Raw genomic sequence first — 6,152 nt, 5'->3', positions numbered from 1 at the left:
GAAATGGTAAAAAACCGCAATTGTAAGCTAAAACTCTTATATTCTAGTAATACTCGATCATTTACCTTAATTTTTCAACAAATTGGAAGTCTCTAGCACAATATTTTGATTTATGGTAAATTTATGAAAAAAAAAAAAAAACATTTTCCTTACATCCGTGCGGTAACTTCCGAAAAAATCATACGTGAGATTGTCGTAATGTTTGCACCATTTTAAATTAGCCGTTACATAAATTTTTATATATGAAAATGTGTGCAATTTTATGTAGAATACAACTAAAAATAATTGAAGATTGTAGCTTTTCTCATTTTCGAAATATTTGCATATAAATCACGATAAATAGAAAAATACCACGTTCGGTCAACTTTGACTCCGAAATGGTCGAAAAACGCAATTGTAAGCTAAAACTCTTACAGTCTAGTAATATTCAGTCAATTTTCTTCATTTTGAAACAAATTGGAAGTCTCTAGTACAATATTTAGGTTTATGGTGAATTAAAAAAGAAAAAAAACTTCCCTCCGCGCGCGAATTCTCCGCCGCAAATCTCCAAAATGTGTATGTCACATTCTCGGAATATTTGCTCCATTTCATATTAGGGATTTCATAGAGTTTTATATATGAAAATGTGTGCAATTTCATGTAGAATACAAAAAAAATAATTGAAGGTTGTAGCTTTTCTCATTTTTGAAATATTTGCATATTAAAAAATTTTTACATTCGGTCAACTTTTAACTCGTCCGAAATGGTAAAAAACTGCAATTGTAAGCTAAAACTCTTACAGTATAGTAATATTCAATCATTTATCTTCATTTTGAAACAAATTGGAAGTCTCTAGAACAATATTTAGATTTATGGTGAATTTTTGAAAAAAACATTTGTTTACGTCTGCGCGTTACGAATTCATGCATCACATTGCGATAATATTTTCTCTGTGTTGCTTTGATCATTTTACAATGTGTTATATACCAAAATGATCACAATTTAGTGTACAATACAATGAAAAAAAATTAACTCGTTATCTTTAACCATTTTGCTCACAGTGCGATTTGAATACAATTATATATGAAATTTTGTTTTCGCGCTATCATATATTGGATTATTTATATATGATAATGATATTTTTTTTCATTTCTGATGGTTGCATTCTAAACTTCAGGCAATGACAAAAAAAAGAGCCAAAAATGAACTCTTAATCTTGAAAACTAAGCACGCTGTGATTTTTTGAAAAAAATATTTTTTCCGCTTCGGCGCTTACTCCAAGACCCCCTCAGCATACGGGAGACGATTTTTATTATACCCCTTAGGCATTTAAGGGATAAGGTGTTACCATCCCAACTCATCAGTGATTGACCAAATATTCTTTACAGATTAATCACTAAACATTCTTTTATTATGCAGATACTCAAGTTCATTCTATTATATGCTTTCCCATTATGCTTTCCCATTTTCTGACTGAGAATTAGGAAATTAGATAAAATTTTCATGACCTGTTGTATCACAGAGGAAATGTCAGAAATGATAGAGAGAGAGCGAGGGAAATATTCATTAAAGAATATTTATTAACCCTTAATGGATGGATATGCTCACATGAGTAGCAATAGCAGGTTTTGGTTGGACGATGGAGTGACTCATGGTGAGTAACAATATTACGCTCCATCAATTTGGGCAACTCAAGCGGGAAAGAGGTGTCATTACTTCTATAGCCCTTAAATTCACTAATGACAACTTTTAGAGTGGCTAAAATCCACTGGCAGCTCATGAGAAAGTTAGTTGGGATAGTGATTTCAAGGGAGAATGTAATGCCTTTCTGTCTTACGTGACATCTTTTTGTAAATTTGCCCATAAATATACCAAGGGGTTGCTGTTGGTTTTAGTTCTTATCTATTATTATAGTATGTCAGTTATAAATTAATTTTGCAAATAAAAATGCAAAGAAATATTAGAAACCTTCTATAAATCCAAAAAGTTATTACATCTTCCTTTTTGGTAAATCTACTTAAATATTTTACAATAAATATGCTCAGAATTGGTTACTAATTTAATTTCTTGTCTGTTTTGATATTGTGTTAGCTATAGTTATAATATTACAAAATAAAGTAGATTTATTTATTAGAAAACTATGTCAAACTTTGTAAAATTTAGGGTTGTCGCGTAAAAGAGGTGGTGGTAAAAAGTCATTTTCAACTTCTCGTGGAAGTTAGGGAAAATTTGTTCTAATTTTTTTGCTCACACCATACGCATTTGTATATCTTTCCTCCTTCCATTGAGGTGTGTGTTTTTTTTTTCTTCTTCTTCTCAAATTGGCCAGCCTCAAAGTTTTGCCAGCCTGGGGTGCTGCATATTGATTTAATATCCTGTCCATTAAGGGTTAATGAGCAGTGCATAATAAATATTACGCACTCAAGATGGAAAGTAGTCAAGGAGCTATCACGAAAATGCTAAATGCTCACAAACTGGCTCTTTACACCACATAATGGCTCTCAACCTTCCAAGCCACATGGTTCTACCACACCTTATTACGCTTTTTACATACAAAATAAATGAGGAAAAAGCCCGTAGTAAAATCTTGAACAGTACTGCACAACATATTCTGTACTGATAAAAGTAGTTCTTTTAATTATATACAAATCTTTTCTCATCAATCCCAATGCCAGGTTATAGTAACCTTAAAAGGGTAGATGAAAGTACTATGTAATAGCATGCAATACATCGCTTAATGTATGACCATTTAACATATACCTGCCTGTACATTGTGGTCCCAGAAGTTCACACTAAACATAAATATTTAACTTGATTGGCTAACAGCTTGCCAGTAACCTCTCAACCACAAACATTGAATTGTAAATTGATAGACTAGAAAGTTATTAGTTAGTGATATATTTAACTTCGTAATTTATGTTAGGAGTGAAATATTCCATTAAAATTGCTTTTGGGTAATAGTCATCATGCAATATCCATTGAGAGATCTCTTCATTGTTAGATAGGTGACCTATGCAGTAGCAAGTTCCTTCTTTTGTATTTTGTCCCTGGATGGAACACTTCCAACCCTCTCATCTAGTTAGGCATTCCTTTCAGATCTAATAATGATCGTGTTGAGGGTTGAAAGATAGGTGATGATTACCTCTGTTCCTGGATCTACTATTATAGTTACTCTGCACAATACTACTGCATTAGCCACATTCAGTGCTTTTTCTCATTTGGTAAGGGAGAGTCCCTCAAGTCCAAATGTGGAGAGAAGTGTAGTTCATTAATTACTTAGCATTTGATAGATTCAGAGGGCAGAACAAAGCATGTGCTATAGTTATTTTGAACTGTTACTGAGCAAGCTTAAGGGGTATTTGCCAATTGGTCCGGGTTTCTAGCTGATTATATAATTACAGATTTGCTTGCAGGTTTGCTTCTTTTAGGTAGCTATTAAGCTCAAAGCTCCCATGTCCTATTTACAGATATGTAGTATTAATAAAATTGGTTTGTATATATGAAAGAAGTGTCTTAATTTTTTGTAATAATAGTGTTCACAGTAGTGATATAATAACTTTAGTTAATTCACTTAAGGTAGATTCTAGTGTCTACGAGACGTTTGTTTGGCGGCCTCTGATTGGCTGGTACTAGGAGGTAGGCTGCTCGCTCAGTGTGTCATATTTTTGTTTGTAGCTTAGAAAACGAGCAATATGTTTATATTTCTTCTTTTATCTCACGTTTTGCAAAAGATAGGAAAGTTTTGGTCATACCAAAGGATTTGGTATAAATTGTACAACTAATTAATATTTTCCTGAAATCAATAAGATAAAACACAAAGGAATTACAAGTAAAAGTGAAGAGAGAAACATTTCATTCTTTATACCTGTTTTTACTAATCGGATTTTGCACCGTTAACGTGATCAAGATAAAATAAAACTTGTGTTTTCATACAATAAAGCCACCCTGAATATGCTGGTGCTTTCAGATTTTAGATGCGTGTAATACGTGAAGAGAAAATGAAGAATATGTCTTATCATGTTGCATCCGTACTTGACTCAGCCTGAAAGAAAGTCAATCTCTTAATTCTTTGTTGTTTATTACCTCACTGAGATTATTATTTCATATCACTCAAATAAGTCTGATATCTCTTTCGTTTGAAAATATATTCATATAGTAAAATTAAAAACAGTATTCTGAAACAACCTAATTAAAGCTTAGGCTGAGTTGAAAAGTGAGAAGTCTTCACAGAGTTCAACTTCTTTGCTGGACTGAATTCCCTGTGGCCCGCCTAGATCTGAGCTAATGATACCAGATGCATCCATCAGATTATTATTTTTTTTTTCCTTATCAGGTATGTACAGTAATACCCCGAACTTACACGAGGTTAGGTTCCAGACCCCCTTGCGTAAGGGGAAGTTTCACATAAGTTTGGCACATTCTCTTAAAATGCTAATATAGTATTCGCTTTCTCCGGATTTGTGGATTTCTCTCGGGAACATTTCCCCACATTATTCGCGGAAAATTCGCATATTCGCTGTATTTTTCTATGAGAAATGTCCACAAATTCCTGGTCTTTTTAATCAATTTTATCATAAAATGCACTTTTTGTGATAAAACTGTTAAAAAAAACTAGTATAAACATTTTCAGTGGTTTTTTCTTGAGTGTTAACTAACAAAATAGGCTGTTTTCAGCGTTTTTTATAGGGGTTACAACTATTCGCAGGTTCTACCTATTCAAGGGGGGGGCGCCGTCTGGTACACATCCCCCCGCGAATACTGTAAATGCTTTCTTCTAGAGCTTGAACACTAAATATGACCTTAATCATGCTCCCGAAGTATGAAGCTAACTTTTAAATGAAATTAAAGTTGCTATAATTTGATTTAAAAGTTAGTCTAATACATTACCCTTAAAAAAGAAATAACTGGTTGGCATGAAAATAGTTACAGTAACTACTACGTACACATATATTCATTTTTGTATGTATACTAGCGTTACCCGTAATTTATGGGATGCCATTTTCTTTTTCCCTCAGAGTAAAAGGAGTTTTTTTTGCGTTACTGGGTGAACTTCATAAGTCTGTTGTAACGAAGGTACACAATTCAGTGAAATAAAGAGAATGTGTATGGACAAACATAATGTTTGCATAGGGTGAAGGTAAAATTCAATCAATTCAGAGAGAGAGAGACATAAATATGTCCATCATGCAAGGTAAACTGAAAGTACATTAACTGTATGTGCAGTAATTACATAATTACATAAGATAGTACATACAGATTGTACCAGCACTTTTCTCCGAAGTTAAGATAATAATTTTCATAGAACAACAACAACTTTATGTCTGATATGTTTTACTAGTTAATCATGAAGATCTTTTATAGTGACAAACACTGTGAATTGCGTAGTGCCTTTGTATAAATAGCATACACAGAATCTCCATACTGATTTTACACTTAATGCACAAAACATATACTAATTGTAGCATGCTAGTACCTAAGTACTTCAGAAATTAAACAGTTTCTGAAAGGATATCATCTTTGAAGTGCATAACTTTGTGAATGGGTATTGCATCTTGTAAAAGTACATATATGCACTAACTGTAGGTGCTGTAATTACATTTGTATCAGATTTATGCATATAAAAAATAAAAATAAATTTTTAATAAAGATTTTATACACAAGCTTTAAAACTTAAAAAGTTACATAATAAATAAACACTTTTGCAGTGCTTCTGGAGGATTCACAAAAGTTTGTACTACTATTGTGAAGAACTGGCGTATGGTAATTAGTTAGGTTCTAATGGAAAGTCTGCGCTATCGTGAATTCGCGCAACTCAAATCGTGCAAGTTCAGGGTATTACTGTAAAGACATACTTATATGATGTTGGATTGAAAATGTTTGAGTCATAATGGGAATTCTGTGGATTTATTTACAGAAAATGTAAAGATATAACATGGTAAATATTGTTGAAACTGTAACCTCTTATGTCGCTAATTGGCAACTCAAATCTCTTGGTGAGACGACAAACACAACGATGTTTTGCAGATTACATTCCCTCAGCAATACCGTCAAATTTGAGTCATTTATGGATGCAACATGTTAAGACATATTCTTCATTTTCTTTTCACATATTACACGCATCAAAAATCTGAAAGCACCAGCGTATTCAGGGTGAATTTGTTGTATGAAAACAC

At 32.7% G+C, this 6,152-nt stretch overlaps 1 protein-coding gene across 1 annotated transcript in view; it reads left to right on the top strand.

The window, feature by feature from the left end:
• The window catches only part of LOC135216474 (uncharacterized), a 247,331-nt gene that overhangs the window by 175,306 nt on the left and 65,873 nt on the right, over nucleotides 1-6,152 (top strand). The window lies entirely within an intron of this gene.

This window comes from Macrobrachium nipponense, chromosome 6 (genome assembly GCF_015104395.2).
Source record: "Macrobrachium nipponense isolate FS-2020 chromosome 6, ASM1510439v2, whole genome shotgun sequence".
In the NCBI taxonomy this organism is placed as follows: Eukaryota; Metazoa; Arthropoda; class Malacostraca; order Decapoda; family Palaemonidae; genus Macrobrachium; species Macrobrachium nipponense.
Note: the sequence above shows the minus strand (reverse complement) of the source record. Positions and strands in the feature narration are given on the sequence as shown.